Raw genomic sequence first — 20,443 nt, forward strand, 5'->3', positions numbered from 1 at the left:
CTTTTACTTTTAGTTTTTAATTTTATCTACCACCCTTATCCTTACTGTCAATGTCATCACCATCGTACCTTTATGGTTTATATAGTTGAACGGACTTACATTTTTACCATTCCTTCTTTTAAAAGCTTATGTTTTCTTCTCCAAAACTTTTCTACCTGACAAGAATCGGAACTTATTTATTTTTTACATTCGTACTTCCAAGTGTCTTTAATGACATTTTCACTTTTTTACTTTGTTTTACCTCATCAAACAGGCACACAACACATTTGAAGAAACAAAATACGAATCTTAGAAGCACAAGGGGGGATAACCATTGCACAAGACTTCATGTGTGCCTCCATCATAGAAAAATAGACTGAATTTTCCAAGTTCTAAGGATGAAAAATTAATCATATAGAATATTGTCAAAACCCCACATTTTTTCTCACTCAAACAAACTTCTGTACTTGCATACAACCCTCTTTAAACTTGGACGGCACCTACTGCTCAACTTGGACTATGACCAGTGCTCAGCTCGAATGGAGGAGGTTGTCGTCGTTGCTCTTTAACCATGAATGCTTCTAAAGACACTGGGAATTGCTTCAAAACTGCTTTCTACTTTTTAACATGAGTGTTCTCTCAGCTGGGCCAAGAAGCAATGCATACATCATGTTTTTATTCTGCAAGAATGAAACACTCCAATAATTAACAACTAATCTATCAGTACATGTAGAACAATTTCAGTTTTGAGAACAAACTTCCATTGACATGTTAAACTCTGAATCTGTATAGAGGACATGATGGGTCTCAGGCTACTTAGAAAATCTATGAAAAATTGGCAACAGGACCAGCCTCAACATTTTCCACTTGTAAGATAAACATAAAATAGAAGTACTAGCACTGAACTAGTAGGATTACCTAAAACATGGTATTTCCAGTTTGAGCAGAAGAATCTATGAAACCAGATTGCATGTCCAACCACAAACCAAGACTAACATGTACTGTTTTGCTCAGTCTGGGATGGACTGTCAGAATTTACAAAGCCACTTAATTACCTTGAATGCACACATGATTTTTGGGGATTTTCTCAAGATTATGCACAATAAAGCATACAGACTGAAAAGAATAGACAAGCTGAACTGTAAACAAAAATAAATGGCCACTGGGTTCCCCATATAGCAACTAAAACTCAGGACAACTACACCTTTTATTGCTGCACTACTACTTAGACAAGGTAAATCAATAAAAACTGAACTAACAAACTTCTACTTAATATCATTTGTGCATGTCCATGGCGGCAGTGTGCAATTGTTGAGCATGTAGCTGATGTGCGGGATGCACATGCCCCTTAGTGGTGGACGCAAATGCTCATGTGTTGGACATAAGTTCAACATATATATGTGCCTGTATGTACTTACAGATTTCCATTTCTTTCTTTACACATATAAAAGTCAATGCTTTTTCTTTGTAGAATGAACACCTACTGTTTTTACCAATTGAACTATTAAAGCATTGAAAAGTGAACTTTTATTGAGTTGTTTTACATAGCTAATAGTGGACAAAGATAAAAATTATGAGTTTCCTTAAACATAACCAAAACAAGCATTCGAATTGGTTATGTACCTCCACTCAAAGAGAGCTTGGACTTGCTACTATTCTTTCTCTAACTGCTGACAATAGATTGATGTCAAGCATTACAACAAGTACCCGTCCCCCTTTGTGCTAAACAATCAGAATCGTCACGCATAGAGAAGCATCAGCAGCATTTCAAGCATTTTCAAGCAGAGTAAAAATACATTAATATTTTAGCAATTCAAGCTACAGCTAACATTAGCAGGAATTCAAGCGAAAGAACAGACAAAGGTTATGGGAGAGAGGAGAACATGAGAGACCTTAGCTAGAGCATAGTGGAGGTTAGGAAAGGAGGCAAACTCCTGAGCTGCGGTGTCGAACGACTCGACATTGTGTCATTGAACAGCCCATGGTGGAATCAGTGAACGATGTCGTGCCAACGTGTAGGGCCAGCACCAAGGCTAGCACGCAGAGGATCCTGCCTGCGGTGGCTCGTCGGACCTAAGTGGCGGCAAAGAAAATGAAGTAGTAAATATACAACATTCGCTCCACAAGAAAATGAAGCAGTAAATATACCTTATTTTTGTATATACAAGCATACGGAAAATTATAGAATCAACATAGTATAGCCTGATATGTAGTTGCACTGATGCTCTGGGAATTTTAGAACTGAAGAAGCATAGACTTGCTGCACAAATAAATAACATATAAATGTTTAATGTCGAAGAGCGCCCGTGCCATGTATTCAGAATTTCCTCGCATTATTTGTCATACACAAAAGTCATGTATGGCTATCAGGCACAACTTCCATATATAGAAGGGCCAGCAAGGTTCTCAGAAACGAACTAGGAGAACATGATTTCAATCAACTCGATGCTCATAAGTACTAGAATTACTGGATAAGAAGTTTAGATTTGTAGCAGCACACGCACCAAACTTACAGATTTTTCTTGAACTTATTTAGGTGACTGAAGACAAGCAATGAAAGATCTGGGTCAAGTAAAGATGTTTCTCTGAGCATTCTAGTCATCCCTGTCATCCCAACAAGGACCTGCAGAAAGTAGACACATTGTTCAGAAATTGGTTGGGTACCCATACTTTTGTACTGAGGTAAACCATTTCATCGAACTATTGCCAAATTTTCAGAGAGTAAGGGTTATGCTCAAATCAACCTTCAGTACCTCTGTACCTTTGCTAGTCACCGCACTAAACTAAACTTCAGATAGAAAATAGAGGTAACAATAGCAGCAATTGGTAGCTGCTTAGTAGTGGACATGCATCAGCAGCAGCAGAAAAGGATGCGACTGTGTCGGGCAGTCCTAGGTGCAGCAGCAGCTTGCAGCAAGGAGCGGCTTGCACTCAGCTCCTTGAGTGACCGGCCATAAAGGAAGCAGTTGGACTGTTGAGCTGGAGGTCCTCGACCCCGCGATTCCTCCAGCAGGCTCCACTTTTTGCCGCTGAAGCATAAGCCATGGCCTTGGAGCAGGACGCGTCCACGGCGGCGACATTGAACGGACAGGGATGGCGGCTGCGAACTGCTTGTACGCAGTGGCGGGGACATTGAACGGACAGGGATGGCGGCGGCGAACTGCCTGTACGCGTTGGCGGCGACATTGAACGGACAGGGGTGTGGCGATGAGCTGCCTGTACAAGGTGGCGTCGTGGCACCATTGGAGAGGAGGCAGAGTGGGAGAGGCCAACAACCCTCGGCGGGAAGGCACGTTGGAAGGGCCCGGCGCCCATCGGAGGGGAGGCGCGCGGGAAGGGCCCGGCGCCCGTCGGAGGGGAGGCGTGCGGGCAGGGGCCGGTGCCCGTCAAAGGGGAGGCGCACGGGGAGGGGCGGGCGCTGGTCGGAGGGGAGGCGCGCGGGAAGGGGCGGGCGCTCGTCGGAGGGGAGGCGCGGGGAGTGACCGGCGCCCGTCGGAGGGGAGGCACGCGGGGAGTGGCCGGCGCCCGTCGGAGGGGAGGCGCACGGGGAGTGTCCGGCGCCCGCCTGAGGGGAGGCGCGCGGGGAGTGGCCGTCGCCACAACCGTGGGAGGCGGTGACGGCGCATGGCGTCCGTGGGAGGCGGCGACGGCGCGCAGCGACTGTGGAGGCGAGGACGACGCACGGTGGCCGTGGGAGGCAGAGACGATGGCGCGATGGAAGGCGTCGGTGTAGATGCTATCGATGAGCTCCTCGCGGGCTCTCTTTTGTCTCGGGCCGGGATGCTTAGCTAGTCTATTCCTTTGATCGCTCCTATAAGAGGCCGACGGGTAACAGAATAATATTCTGTTACTAGTAACAGAATAGCTCTGTCCTATATATATATATATATATATATATATATATATATATATATATATATATATATATATATATATATATATGTCATGAGTGTCAGCAACCGTAAAAGCCTAAATGATAGTTGAGTATGTCGACTTGCTAAACAAAAGCACTTACATGAGATCCTTCTTGAAATTATGATGAATTGCAATTGCCTTGTTGACTGAGAACATAGTTTGTTAGTTCTATAGAAATTTTACACCTTATACTTCGTTATTGTGATGAATTGCTACTTGCTCATGAGAAGCTTTATGATAATGTTTATTGCTGCTATGACATTGATCATGATGCTTCTATGTCTATATTTTGTTTTTATCGACACCTCTCACTCTCTAAACATGTGGTCATAATTATCGATATCGGCTTTTGCTTGAGGACAAGCAAGGTCTAAGCTTCGGGTAGTTGATATGTCCATTCTGCATCATGTTTTCCTACTGTTATTTATAATGTTTTTGATCAATATAATACTTTGTGGAGCAATACTAATGCGTTTTCTCTCTTAACTTGCAAGATTTACATGAAGAGGAAGATTGCGGGCTGCTGGAATTTTGGACCTGAAAAAGCTATGTCAGAGATACCTATTATGCACATCCTCAAATGAGCTGCAATTTCACAGAGAATTATTTTAGAATAAATAAAAATTATTGGTGAAAAGGAATACCAGAGAGGGCCACCCAGGTGCCCATGAGCCACCAGGGCGTGGCCAGCCTCTGGTGCCCATCTTCTGGTATATAAGCCCATTTTCCCTAGAAAAAATTAAGGGGAGGACTTTCGGGACGAAGCGCCGCTGTCTCGAGGCGGAACCTGGGTGGGAGCACTTTTGCTCTCGAGCAGAGTGATTCTGTCGGGGACACTTCCCTCCAGGAGGGGGAAATCGAAGCCATCGACATGACCAATAACCCTCTCATTATGGGAGGACCAATCTTCATCAACATCTTCAATAGCACCATCTCATCTCAAACCCTAGTTCATCTCTTGTATTCTATCTTTGTCTCAAATTGGTACCTGTTGGTTGCTAGTAGTGTTGATTACATCTTGTAGTTGATGATAGTTGGTTTATTTGTTGGAAGATTAAATGTTCAGATCCTTGATGCTATTCAATACCCCTCTGATCTTGGACATGAATAGGATTTGCGAGTAGTTAGTTTTGTTCTTGAGGAAACGAGAGAAGTCTTGTCATAAGTAATCATGTGAATTTGGTATTCGTTTGATATTTTGATGATATGTATGTTGTTGCTTACTTTAGTGGTGTCACGTGAATGTTGACTACATGACAATTCACCATCTTTGGGCATAAGGGAAGGCATTGTGGAGTTGTAATTAGATGATGGGTTGCTAGAGTGATAGAAGCTTAAACCCTAGTTTATGCACTATTCCGTAATGGGCTGATTTGGATCCATATGTTTCATGCTATGGTTAGATTTATCTTAATTCTTATTCTGTAGTTGTGGATGCTTGCTAGAGGGGTTAATCATATGTGGGAGGCTTTTTTAAGTAAGAATAGCACCCAAGCACCGGTCCACCCAAATATGAAATTATCAAAGTAACGAACATGAATCAAACAAACATGATGAAAGTGACTAGATGAAATTCCCGTGTGTCCTCAAGAATGCTTTGCTTATTATAAGAGACCGTTCTGGCCTGTCCTTTTCTACAAAAAGGATTGGGATACCTTGCTGCACTGTTGCTACAATTGTTACTTGTTGCTCGTTACAAATTACCTTGTTATCAAACTACCTGTTACCGATAATTTTAGTGCTTGCAGACAATACCTTGATGAAAACCGCTTGTCATTTCCTTCTACTCCTCGTTGGGTTCGACACTCTTACTTATCGAAAGGACTATGATTGATCCCCTACTTTTGGGTCATGAGGCATCCCATCTGGCAAGTTGCTCGGCTACATTGTCTCTCAAAGAGGAATCGAGGTGAACCCTGACAAAATAAAGGCACTAGCACAGCTGCAAACACTGTCCGACCTCAAGCACATCCAGAGGCTGGCAGGATGTGTGGCTTCCTTGAGCCAGTTCATCTAAGGACTCGGCGAAATGGCACTCTATTTTGTACCGACTACTTAGACAGACTGTGGGCTTCAAATGGACCGAGTAGTCCAACACAGCTCTGGATGAAACTAAATTTCTCCTGGCCACCAATACAGTTCTATCCACGTCGCACCTTGGTGAGCCAATGCTATTATACATCTCGGTAACCAGATAGGTAGTCAACACAGTCCCAGTCGTCGAATGAAACATGGACGACCACAAGTTAAAGGTACAGTTGTCGTTCTGGTATGTTTCTGAGGTGCTTAACCAATGTAAAATAATGTATCCACATTACCAAAAGATAGCATATGCAGTCTTTATGGCTTCTTAGAAACTTAGGCACTACTTTTAGGAGTGCTCAATAACCGTGGCCTTAGAAGTACCATTGAACGACGTCATTAATAACCGTGATGCCAGTGGCTGAATCAAAAAATGGGCCATCGAGCTATTGCCCTTTGAAATCACGTATCGACCATGTCAGGCTATTAAATCCTAGGTGTTGGCCGATTTCATGGCCAAGTGGACAGAGGCCGAGCTCTCTAGAGAGCATGAAACCTACACAAATTGGGTGATGTACATCGACGGTTCCAAAATACTCGATGGGCTAGGAGCAGGAGTGGTCCTCACCTCACCAACTGGTGACACCATGAAGTACTTGCTGCAAATCCTATACACAGGCTCCAACAATGCCGCGGAATATGAAGCACTGCTTCATGGGCTTCAGATTGCCGTATCCATGGTTATTCGACATCTCGAGGTCCAAGGTGATTCTAACCTCGCAATCTCCCTGAACAATCGAGAGCTCGACGCTAAGGACCCAAAGATGGCGGCATATTGTAACGCCACAATAACCTGGTCGGCTCGATTCAAGGGCCTAGAATTCCACCACATCCAAGAGGACAATAATTAAGTTGCTAATATCCTCGCTAGAGCGGGAGCACGACGGGAACTAGTACCGCAGAATACCATCCTTGAGCGATTGTTTAAACCATTGGTCAAGTGCCAAGGTGATGCTGAGCAAGAAGCAAAGCAAACCAAGCACTCAGCACCCAAACTGGTGACCCCTGTGGACATGGAGCTAGATGAGGAGATAATCAGGGGCTCGACACTTGAGGAAATCCCCTCGGCCCATGAAATTATGGCAGTAATCACACCATGGACCGAATCACTTCTGTCATACCTAATATGCAAGGAGTTGCCTGAGGACCAGATGGATGAGTGACATATCATTCGATGATTATCAGCGTACAAGGTCCATGAAGGGGAACTGTGCAAACATAGTGTTACTGGTGTACTCCAGCGTTGCATTCCTGAAGAGGAGAGAAAGGATCTCCTCTCGGAGATTCAGTCAGGCATGTGCGGGAATCATGTAACACCTCTAACTTTGGTAAGTAAAGCCTTCCGAGCTAGGTTTACTGTCCCACGATACGAACCGATGCACGAGATTTAGTCAATAGATGTGTGGGGGAGCCAACTCTTTGCCAAATAGAGCCATGATACGTCCATTTTGCATCTTGTTTTCCTATCGTTATTTACAATGTTTTTATGCATAATTATGCTTTATAGAGTAATTCTAATGCCTTTTCTCTCATAATATGCAAGGTTTACACAAAGAGGGACAATGCCGGTAGCTGGAATTCTAGACCTGAAAAAGCTATGTCAGAGTTACCTACTCTGCACATCTCCAAATGAGCTGAAAATTTATGGAGAATTGTTTTGTAATATATGAAAATACTAGAGCAAATAACTACCGAAGGGGGCCTACTCTACCCAAGGCGCGCCCTGGTGGGTTGTGCTTAGCCCAGCCCACCTCTGGTGCCCATCTTCTGGTATATAGGTGATTTTGTCCTAGAAAAAATCAGAGGGGGACTTTCGGGACAAAGCGCCGCCATCTCGAGGCGGAACTTTGGCAGGAGCACTTTTGCCCTCCAAAGGAGCGATTCCGCCGGGGGGAACTTCCTTCCCAGAGGGGGAAATCATCATAATCGTCATCACCAACAACCCTCTCATCTTTGGGAGGGCAATCTCCATCAACATCTTCAACATCACCATCTCCTCTCAAACCCTAGTTCATCTCTTGTGCTCAATCTTTGTACAGGAACCTCAGATTGGTACATGTAGGTGACTAGCAGTGTTGATTACATCTTGTAGTTGATTACTATGTGGTTTATTTGGTGGAAGATTATATGTTCAGATCCATTATGCTATTTAATACCCCTCTGGTCTTGAGCATGATTATCATTTGTGAGTAGTTACTTTTGTTCTTGAGGTCACGGAAGAAATCTTGTTGCAAGTAATCATGTGAACTTGATATGTGTTTGATATTTTGATGATATTCATGTTGTGATTCCCTTAGTGTTATCATGTGAACGTCGACTACATGGAACTTCACCACATTTGGGCCTAAGGGAAGGCATTATGGAGTAGTTATTAAATGATGGGTTGCTAGAGTGACAGAAGCTTAAACCCTAGTTTATGCGCTACTTCGTAAGGAACCGATTTGGATCCAAAAGTTTAATGCTATGGTTAGATTTTATCTTAATACTGTTCTCATAGTTGCAGATGCTTGTGACGGGGTTAATCATAAGTAGGAGGTTTGTTCAAGTAAGAACAGCACCTAAGCACTGGTCCACCCACATATCAAATTATCAAAGTAGCAAACACAAATCAAACCAGCATGATGAAAGTGACTAGATGAAATTCCCGTGTACCTTCAAGAATGCTTTACCTATTATAAGAGACCATTTTGGTCTGTACTTTGCCACAAAAGGATTGGCCTACCTTGGTAAAATTTATTTGCCGTTACCTTTACTTGCTCGTTACAAATTACCTAGCTACCAAACTACTCATTACCGATAATTTCGGTGCTTGCATAGATTACCTTGCTGAGAACCACTTGTCATTTACTTCTGCTCCTTGTTGGGTTCGACACTCTTACTTATTGAAAGGACTATGATTGATGCCCTATACTTGTGAGTCATCAAGGCTCTTTTGTGGCGCCGTTGCTAGGGAGTGGAGCGCTCTTGGTAAGTGGAAATTGGTAAGGTAAAATTATTACTACAGGCTGAAATTCATTGTCACTTGTTACTATGGAGAACCATCCTTTGAGGGGTTTGTTTGGGGTATCTTCACCTCAACCAGAACCACAATTACTTACCCCTCAACCTACAACTCCTACTAAAAATATTGGTTATGAAATTCCTTCGGGTATGATAGAATAACTGCTAGCTAATCCTTATGCAGGAGATGGAACTGAACATCCTGATATGCACTTGATATATGTGGATGAAATTTGTGTATTATTTAAGCATGCAGGTTTATCCGGAGATGAAGCTATGAAGAAGGTTTTCCCTTTATTTTTGAAGGGAAAAGCATTGACATGGTATAGGCTATGCGATGATATTGGATCTTGGAACTGGAATTGATTGAAATTGGAATATCACCAATAAATTTATCCTATGCATCTAGTTCATCATGATCGGAATTATATATATAATTTTTGGCCTCGTGAAGGAGAAAATACTGCTGTAGCGTGGGGGAGTCTTAAGTCAATTTTATATTCATGCCCCAATCATGAGCTCTCTAGAGAAATTATTATTTGGAATTTTTATGCTCGGCTTTCTCGTGATGATCAATCCATGCTCGATACTTCTTGTACTAGTTCTTTTATGAAGAAGACTATTGAATTCAAGTGGGGTCTTTTAGAAAGATTTAAACGCAACTCTGAAGATTGGGAATTCGACGAAGGTAAAGAGTCAGGTATTAAGCTTAAGTTTGATTGTGTTAAATCTTTTATGAATACTGATGCTTTTCAGAAGTTTAGCATAAAATATGGACTTGACTCTGAGATAGTAGCCTCTTTTTGTGTATCATTTGCTACTCATGTTGATCTCCCTAAGGAGAAGTAGTTTAAATATCATCCCCCTATTAAAGAAGAAATTAAAGAACCAGTCAGGGTTAAAGATGAAACTATTATTTACAATGTTGATCCAGTTGTGCCTACTACTTATATTGAAAAAACCACCTTTCCCTGTTAGGATAAAGGAACATGCTCAGGTTTCAACAGCAGTTCGTAAAATTAATATTAGAGCACCTAAACCCGCTGAACAAATCAAACTAGAACCTAGTGTTGCTATGGTTAAAGATCTCCTGGTAGAAAATATTGTGGGCATGTTATTTACTTATGTGGTGAAGCTGCTAGAATTGCCAAACTTGATGAAAAAGTTAAACATAGACCTGTTGTTGGCATGCCCATTGTCTTAGTTAAAATAGGAGATCATTGTTATCATGGTTTATGTGACTTAGGTGCTAGCATGAGTGCTATTCCTTTTACCTTATATCAGGAAATTATGAATGACATAACATCTGTTGAAATAGAAGATATAGATGTTACTATTAAACTTGCTAATAGAGACGCCATCACACCACTTGGGATTGTTAGAGATGATGAAGTCTTGTGTGGGAAAATAAAATATCCTACTGATTTTCTTGTTCTTGGTTCCCCACAAGATTAATTTTGTCCCATTATCTTTGGTAGACCTTTCTTGAGAATCGTTAATGCTAAAATAGATTGTGAAAAACAAATTGTCGGTGTTAGTTTTGGTGATGAATCTCATGAGTTTAATTTCTCCAAGTTTAGTAGACAACCTCTTAAGAAAGAATTACCTAGTAAGGATGAGATAATAGTTCTTGCTTCTATTGCCATGCCTCCTACTGATCCATTAGAACAATATTTGGTAGACCAGGAAAATGATATGCCTATGCATGAAAGAATTGAAATAGACAAAATTTTCTTTGAACAACAACCTCTGCTCAAAAAATATTTTCCTATTGAAACTCTAGGAGGTCCTTCTCGACCTAAAGATGATCCTGTGTTTGAATTAAAACAATTGCCTGACACTTTGAAATATGCTTATCTAGATTAGAAAAAGATATATCCTGTTATTATTAGTGCTAACATTTCAGAACATGAAGAAGAAAAATTATTGAAAATTCTGAAGAAGCACCGTGCTGCCATTGGATATACTCTTGATCATCTTAAGGGAATTAGTCCCACTCTCTGTCCGCACAGGATTAATATGGAACCTGATGCTAAACCTTCGGTTTATCACCAACGGCTTTTGAATCCTAAGATGAAAGAAATGGTAAGAATTGAAATATTGAAGCTTCTAGAAGCAGGTATAATCTATCCCATAGCTGATAGTAGATAGGTGAGTCCGATTCATTGTGTCCTTAAGAAGGGAGGTATTACCGTTGTTCCTAATGATAAAAATGAACTTATTCCACAAAGAATTGTTACTGGCTATAGAATGGTAACTTATTTTAGAAAATTAAATAAAGCAACTAGGAAAGATCATTATCCTTTGCCTTTTATTGATCAAATGTTGGAAAGACTATCTAAGCACACACACTTTGTTTTCTCGATGGATATTCTGGTTTTTCTCAAATACCTATTTCACAACCTTATCAAGATAAAACCACCTTTACTTGTCCTTTTGGAACCTATGCTTATAGACTAATATATTCTCTAATTTTTGTGAAAAGATTGTTGAGGTTTTCGTGGATGATTTTTCTGTTTACGGGACTTCTTTTGATGATTGCTTGAGCAACCTTGATCGAGTTTTGCAAAGATGCGAGCAAACTAATCTTGTATTGAATTGGGAAAAGTGTCACTTTATGGTTAATGAAGGTATTGTCTTGGGGCATAAAATTTCGGAACGAGGTATTGAGGTGGATAAATCTAAAGTTGATGCAATTGAGAAAATGCCATGTCTTAAAGACATTAAAGGTATTTGTAGTTTTCTTGGTCATGCTGGTTTCTATAGGAGTAAAGACTTCTCTAAAATTTCTAGGCCTCTTACAAATCTTTTACAAAAGGATGTTCTATTTGTTTTTGATGATGATTGCATAGAAGCCTTAAGTTCTGCACCTATTGTTCAACCACCTGAGTAGAACTTGCCTTTTGAAATTATGTATGATGCTAGTGATTATGATGTTGGTGTTGTTCTAGGACAAAGAGTTGATAAGAAATTAAATTTTATCCATTATGAAAGTAAGACCCTAGACAGTGCCCAAAGAAATTATGCTAGTACTAGAAAAAAATTAGCTGTTGTGTTTGCTTGTGACAAATTTAGATCTTACATTGTTGATTCCAAAGTAATTGTTCACACTGATCATGCTGCTATCAAATATCTTATGGAAAAGAAATATGCTAAACCTAGACTCATTAGATGAGTTCTCTTGTTACAAGAATTTGGTTTACATATTACTGATAGAAAAGGAGCTGAGGACCCCGTAGCTGATAACTTGTCTAGGTTGGAAAATATTCTTGATGACCCACTACCTATTGATGATAGCTTTCCTGATGAACAACTAGCTGCAATAAATGTTTCTCATAATACCTTGGTATTCTGACTATGCTAATTATATTGTTGCTAAATACATACCACTTGGTTTCACATACCAACAAAAGAAAAAATTCTTCTATGATTTAATACATTACTTTTGGGATGACCCACATCTTTATAAAGAAGGAGTAGATGGTATTATTAAACATTGTGTACCTGAGCATGAACAGGAACAAATCCTACAAAAATGATACTCCGAAGCTTATGGAGGGCATCATGCTGGAGATAGAACTGCTCATAAGGTATTGCAATCTGGTTTTTATTGGCCTACTCTCTTCAAGGATGCCCATATGTTTGTTTTATCTTGTGATGAATGCCAAAGAATCGGTAATATCAGTAAGCGTTAAGAAATGCCTATGAATTATTCACTTGCTGTTGAAGCACTTGATGTTTGGGGTTTTGATTATAAGGGACCTTTTCCTTCCTCTAATGGATATACTCATATTTTGGTTGTTGTTGATTATGTTACTAAGTGGTTAGAATCTATTCTAACTAGTAGTGCAGATCATAACACTTCCATTAAAATGCTTAAAGAAGTTATTTTCCCAAGGTTTGGAGTCCCTAGATATTTAATGACTTATGGTGGCTCACACTTTATTCATGGTGCTTTTTGTAAAATGATTGCTAAATATGATGTTAACCATAGAATTGCATCAACCTATCATCCTCAATCTAGTGGTCAAGTTGAACTTAGCAATAGAGAAATAAAATTAATATTACAAAGGACTGTTAATAGGTCCCGAAAGAATTGGTCTAAGAAACTAGATTATGCACTTTGGGCCTACAGAACAACATATATAAATCCTATGGATATGTATCCTTACAAGATGGTTTATGGAAAAGCTTGTCATTTGCCTCTAGAGTTAGAACATAAAGCATATTAGGCAATTAAAGAACTCAACTATGACTTCAAACTTGTCAGTGAAAAGTGGTTATTTGATATTAGCTCACTAGATGAATGGATAACCCAAGCTTATGAAAATGCCAAACTATTTAAAGAAAAAGTTAAAAGATGGCATGACAAAAGAATCCAAAAGCAGGAATTCAAAGTTGGGGAATATGTTCTTTTGTACAACTATTATTTTAGATTCTTTGCAGGAAAACTTCTCTCCAAATGGGAAGGGCCATATATTATCGAAGAGGTTTATCATTCTGGAGCCATCAAAATAAATAATGCCGAAGGTACTAACCTGAAAGTGGTCAATGGGTAAAGAATTAAACACTATATCTCAGGTACACCCATTAATGTTGAAAACAATATTATTCAAACCATGACACTAGAGGAACACATAAAAGAAACCTTCCAGAACACTCCAAAATCGTGAAAAAGAGGAGGTACGCGATACGGTAAGTAAACAAACTCCGAAAAATACGCAAAAATATTTTCTGTCACTTTCGAAATATTACAAAAAATAGGAAAATAAGAAATAACCAGGAAGGCAACCGAGGAGGGCACAAGACACTAGGGTGCGCCTAGCATGCCTGGTGTGCCCAGGTGGGTTGTGCCCACCTCGGGAACCTTCCCGGGTCTATTTTCCCTTTGTTTAGCTTGTTTCCTAAGATAAAAAATCTTTATATACCCCTCGAACATACGGACCACCATATCACAGAGAAATCTACTGTTCTTTCTTCTTGTTGTTTTTCTGGCATATCTGAAAATATGCATCTCAAGACTCAGAGGGTGAGAGTTATGTTGCTGATTATATTGCAAACCCCAAGGTTTACAGGGATGTGGAACATTATGGTTGGACTAAGGAGGAATAAGAGGACCATGATCCAAAAGGGAAAGAAGAGACAAGCTTAGATGAAGATGAAGTTCCACTACCCCAACCTGGGGACATGCACGTTGAATTCAAGAAGTCAAGTCTCCCCAATGAAGCAAAGAAACCTAAGATCCAGTTTATCCCTTTTCGCCTCTTGCAGGAAAACAAGTAGGAATTATGCAAAACAATATTAAAGCTTGAGCAGGAGATCAGTGACTTGAGGGAGGAAACTTCTACCCTCAAGCATAAGCTGAGGAAGAAGAACACTCACGATACTACACCACCTCCATCTTCATCACCAAAGGAGACTTGAGTTCATGGTATGGGCACTCCCCTTGGCTTGTGCCAAGCTTGTTGGGGGAGGTGCCCTTGTATCGTATTACCAGCATTATCTTTGCCTTTATTTATCTTAGTTCGATCTTTAATTATCTTTTGAATTAGTGAATAAAAGTTTAGTTCAAATCTTTTCTCTTCAAGGGTTTGCTTAGTGATCTATCTATCTATGTAATCCCGTGCGAGATATATAATAAAGATTAGTTCAAGTTTTGCTTTCTTTACTTTTATGTTTCAAATAAAAATAAAGGAAAATAAATGAAAAATATCACATGCTAATCTTATGGTGAGGAATGACACCACATAAGGAAAATTATAACTGGTAGAATTTATTGGAGATTGACAAACATAGCATTGGTCAATGATGCAATTCATGAAAGAATTAATAAGGGAAGAGAAGATTCACTTGCAAATACACTATCTTGGACATCTTTTATGATTGTGAGCCCCCATTAAATATTATGTGTCAAACTTGTTGACATTGGACAAGGAAGACAACATGATGATTTATGTTTGATCACATCCACATAGAAGCTATATTGTCATAGGTCCTTCAACATGTGGTGCTTTGGTCAATATCTTTGCTAGCCAAAAATTCCGCACTAAGTAGAGATACTACTTTTGCATCCAAAAACCCTTAAACCAAAAATCTTGTTTTGTGAGTCCACCATACCTACCTACGGATTGAGTAAGATCTTTCAAGTAACTTGTCATCGGTGCAAAAAGGCAACAAAAATTGCTTGTAAATGTGTTGGATCATTTAGTGTAAGAGAAAATTGAGCGTTGTACGAACTTATGATGGCAAAATAATAAAAGTGATAGAGTGCATAATAAAGGTTGCTATCATAAGGGGCAATATAACGTGACGTTCTTTTCCACTAAGAGATTGAACATACAAACCAAAAAGTGCATGAAAACATCTGATTCCCTCTACAAAGGGCCTATCTTTTACTTTTATGCATTTTTTTGTAAGAGTCAAAGTATTATTCCCTATTTGTTTTTATTTTCTCTTTTTGCAAGAACCATGTGGTGAGGAAAGATCTAGGCACATATATCCAATTGGATATGAGTGGGCGTGAGTTATTATTACGGGATAATTAGTTTTGTGCCCCTAGTTGTGTCCCACTCATCTGTTTTACCCCTAGTTTCAGAAACTCACCTATTCTGTCCAAGCCACTTTGGGATTCTTTTGTTTTTGCCCATCCGTCACACTCTCATCCCCTGGCTTGGACATAACCCACTCGGGCTTCGTTTTGGACACCAGATGCCCCTGGCTTGGACATAACCCACTCGGGCCCATCTCACTCTCATCCCCACTCTCCCGTTCCCCACTTTCTCATTCCCCACTCTCTCTCACAAACCCTAGGCGGCAGCGACGGCAACCGAATCAGCTCCCACCAGATCCACTCGTGCTGGCGACCTAGGCAGAGGCGACGGCGACCGAATCTGCGCCCAGCAGATCCACTCGTGCTGGCGATGGGGGACGACCTGGACGGCAGCGCTGCCACAGGCGGCGCCTGCTTGCGAAGAACACGGTCATATCAGAGAACATCACAGTAAGTTGCCCCATCCCCTCCAGATCTGCTTTCTCTTGCCTCTGTCCCCTAGATCTACTATTTCTTGGTGGATTTAGGTTAGGATATACATGTTTGCATCTTATTTAGGCTAGTCTCTTGCTGTATTTTAATATCGTGACATGTTTGCATAGGATGGATTCGGCTAGAGCATTTAATCTCAGTGTTAGAATGGAGACATGCATTTTATCTGGTGCTGGTACAAAAGGAAAAGAACAAGGCTTCACATTTCCATTAGTTGTGGACAACAGTAGCACATTTGATCAGTTAAGGGCAACAATTGGTGCCAAATATCCTTGGGGATTATATGATGCTGTGGAGATAAGGTACTGGGATGCATCCAAAGTTGTTTGGGTTCCTATTCAGTCTGATAGTGAGTTAGGTGTCATGTTTGCTACCAATGCACAAACCATGTCATGCAATATGGAAATCAATGTTATTTAGAGGCCTAGATCACAAAAAAATTCCAATCCCACTGGTTCAAGGCCCTCTAGTACTAAAGCATCTGGAAAACTGACTAAAACAAGGGCAACAAGCAGTAGCTGCAAGACACCTACAACTCCTAGTGAAAATGTTCAGTCAGAGCATTCTTGCAGTAAAACCCAAGCTAAACCTAGCATAGTTGTTGATCTTGTTATGGAGGAAGCAGAGCCTGATGCAGTACCTTTGTCTGATGAAGAGGATGAGAAACTTTACCCAGGATATACTGAGCACAACATGGAGGAAGATAAAGCAAATGAGTCCTACATTCCTACTAAATTTTCAGATGTAGATGAAGATGAGAAGCTAGAGGAAAAGGACAATGCAGAATTTGGAACTGAAGATGAGGACATACCTGTAATGATGTATGATAGAGAAAATCCCTCTATTGAGGAGGGGGTAGTTTTTCCTTCTGCAGTTGAGTGTAGAAATGCATTTCCAACTTTCTCAATTAAGAGTGAAATAGAGTTCATTATTTTGAAAAGTGACCCAACAAGGTTTACTGTCAAATGTGCCTCTGAGATATGTAAGTGGAGGCTACATGCCTCTTTAATGAGGAGAAGCACATTATTTCAGGTACTTATGCATTTTCTTCTTTCTGTAGTTTCTATAGTAATTGTGAAACAATTGTGTTGCATTTACTAATTGTTTGTTCTTCTTCTTTTTAGATTAAGGTCAACCCTTACCCTCACAATTATCCAAGTGTTAATAGATCTCAGAGATTGAGGGCTGCAAAGAGAAGATGGATAGCAGATGCTTGTATGCAGTGGCTTAGAAATAATCCAGGCATGGGCCCAAAGGAAACTTAGCAGAGGTTGACTGAGAAATATGGAGTGGAGGTGCCATACAGTAGGTGTTATTTTGGTAAAGAGCTGGCACTAGACAAGATGTTTGGGAAGTATAGTGAGAGTTTCAGTCTTATTTATTCATTCAAAGCTGAACTTGAGAGAACATCACCAGGAAGTGTAGTTGAAATCGACAAGCACACTGTGGAGTACACAGTGAGAGGAAAGAAAATGTACAAGGAGTGCTTCAGAAGAGTTTTTGTGTGTTTCAAGGCATGTCAAAAAGGTTTCTTGGAGGGGTGCAGGCCTTCTCTTGCTGTGGATGCAACTACACTAAATGATGGTTGAGTATGTGGACTTGCCTAAAGGCTCCGATACATGACCCTTCCTGAAAATATGATGAATTGACGTTGCAAAGTTGACCCAGAACGTAGTTTGTTGGTTTTCAATAAGGCTTTTGCTTTATACTTCAATGTTGTGATGAATTCTTACATGTTCATGAGAAGTTATATGATAGAAGCTATATCATAAAAGTTGTGTGATAAAGCTTTATGTTGAAATTTGTTGCTGTTATAATAATTTGCATGATGCTTCTATGTATGTATTTTGTTTCTATCGATGCCTCTCTCTCTCTCTAAGCATGTGGACATGTTTTTCGATTTCCGTTTTTGCTTGAGGACAAGCAAGGTCTAAGCTTGGGGGAGTTGATACGTCCATTTTGCATCATGTTTTCCTACTATTATTTACAATGTTTTTATGCATAATAATGCTTTATGAAGTAAATTAATGCCTTTTCTCTCATAATATGCAAGGTTTACACAAAAAGGGAGAATGCCGGTAGCTGGAATTCTGGACTTGAAAAAGCTATGTCAGAGTTACCTATTCTGCACATCTCCAAATGAGATGAAAATTTATGGAGAATTGTTTTGCAATAAAAAAATACTAGAGCAGATAACTACGGAAGGGGGGCCACTAGGTGGGCACAACCCACCTGGGTGCGCTAGGCACCCCAGGCACGCCCTGGTGGGTTGTGCTCAGCCCAGCCCACCTCCGGTGCCCATCTTCTGGTATATAGGTCATTTTGACCTAGAAAAAAAAATCAGAGGGGGACTTTCGGGACAAAGCGTCACCGTCTTGAGGCGAAACTTGGGCAAGAGCACTTTTGACCTCCGGCAGAGCTATTCCGCCGGGGGAACTTCCCTCTGGAGGGGGAAATCATCGTAATCGTCATCACCAACAACCCTCTCATCTTTGGGAGGGCAATCTTGATCAACACCTTCAACAACACCATCTCCTCTCAAACCCTAGTTCATCTCTTGTGTTCAATCTTTGTACCGAAACCTCAGATTGGTACCTGTAGGTGACTAGTAGTGTTGATTACATCTTGTAGTTGATTACTATGTGTTTTATTTAGTGGAAGTTTATATGTTTAGATCCATTATGCTATTTAATACCCCTCTGATCTTGAGCATGATTATTGTTTGTGAGTAGTTACTTTTGTTCTTGAGGTCATGGGAGAAATCTTGTTGCAAGTAATCATGTGAACTTGATATGTGTTTGATATTTTGATGATATGTATGTTGTGATGCCCTTATTGGTGTCATGTGAACGTCGACTACATGGAGCTTCACCACATTTGGGCCTAAGGGAAGGCATTGTGGAGTAGTTATTAGATGATGGGTTGCTAGAGTGACAGAAGCTTAAACCCTAGTTTATGCGCTACTTCGTAAGGGACTGATTTGGATCCAAAAGTTTAATGCTATGGTTAGATTTTATCTTAATACTTTTCTCATAGTTGTGGATGCTTGCGAGGGGGTTAATCATAAGTAGGAGGTTTGTTCAAGTAAGAACAACACCTAAGCACCGGTCCACCCACATATCGAACTATCAAAGTAGCGAACACGAGTCAAACCAACATGATGAAAGTGACTAGATGAAATTCCTGTGTACCCTCAAGAGCGCTTTGCCTATTATAAGAGACCGTTTTGGCCCTTCCTTTGCCACAAAAGGATTAGGCTACCTTGCAGCACTTTAGTTACCATTACTATTACTTTCTCGTTACAAATTACCTTGCTATCAAACCACTCGTGAACGATAATTTCAGTGCTTGCAGAGATTACCTTGCTGAAAACCACTTGTCATTTCCTTCTGCTCCTCGTTGGGTTCAACTCACTTACTTATTTAAAGGACTATGATTGATCCCCAATACTTGTAGGTCATCAAGCCACATGTTGGCTATGACCCTAAAAACCATCCAAATAAAATGGCTGCTCGTTGTTTGGGGGCTGGACATGGTAAGATCACCCCGTCGGGGAACGGGTGAGAAGAAATATCTTCTGGTCATGGTCGACAACTTCACCAAATAGATAGAGGCAAAGCCCGTGGCATCGGTAAAAGCCAAACTAGTGATTAATTTTATCTCTGGGGGTAGTGCACTGTTATGGGGTGCCTCACAACATAATCATGGACAATGGGTCCAACTTCACGGTCGAGGAGGTCAAAGTGTCATGCTCCAAACAAAACTTCAAGCTTGACTACGCCTCCGTTTATCACTCGCAAACAAACGGGTGGGTGGAACGGGCCAATGGATTAATACTAAGTGGCATCAAGCCTCACGTGATTCGATCTCTAAGGAAGCCGACAACAAGTGGGTCGAGGATCTCGACTCCATGCTATGGGGACTACGTACCACACCCAACAGATCAATAGGATATACACCATTTTTCATGGTTTATGGCGCAGAGGCCATACTACCTAGTGACCTCATTCAGGATGCACCTCTAGTACATCTTTATGAAGAACAAGGAGCCGAACAAGGTCAGCAGGACGACCTCAATGTCTTGGATGAGGAGCAAGATGTTGCTAGAGCACAATCCGCCTTCTACCAGCAATAGGTGCGGCATTATATGAGCCGTGATCTAGTCTTGCGTTAGGGGGCTGCTAACCGTGGGCTCCAAGACATGGGCTGGGCTGAGGACACCCAAATGACCAACCTATGGGTCACATTCATCGGACCTCATGAAGTAATCAAGATGGAATCTTCGAAGACTTAGTGCATACTCCAATATGTGAATGCGATCTTTGGCATGTTTATCTCTGGATGTAACCGACCTATGTCTAACCCCAGGTACCCCCGACATCTATATAAGCCGGGGGTAATAGTCCATAGAGGTAGATAGATTCA

At 40.8% G+C, this 20,443-nt stretch overlaps 1 long non-coding RNA gene across 2 annotated transcripts; it reads right to left on the minus strand.

Annotated features, from left to right (window-relative positions):
* Window positions 1-341: 341 nt before the first annotated feature.
* Window positions 342-3,308, minus strand: LOC119281531. 2 transcript variants are annotated; one of them, XR_005138452.1, is made up of 3 exons: window positions 2,493-3,308; window positions 1,872-2,052; window positions 342-659 (listed from the first exon to the last, which is right to left on the minus strand). It is a non-coding gene; the product is annotated as an uncharacterized LOC119281531 (long non-coding RNA). The 2 variants fall into 2 exon arrangements; XR_005138453.1 differs by having other exon boundaries at window positions 2,484-3,308.
* Between the last annotated feature and the right edge of the window lie 17,135 nt (window positions 3,309-20,443).

The sequence above is a fragment of the Triticum dicoccoides genome, chromosome 3B, assembly GCF_002162155.2.
Source record: "Triticum dicoccoides isolate Atlit2015 ecotype Zavitan chromosome 3B, WEW_v2.0, whole genome shotgun sequence".
NCBI classification, from domain to species: Eukaryota; Viridiplantae; Streptophyta; class Magnoliopsida; order Poales; family Poaceae; genus Triticum; species Triticum dicoccoides.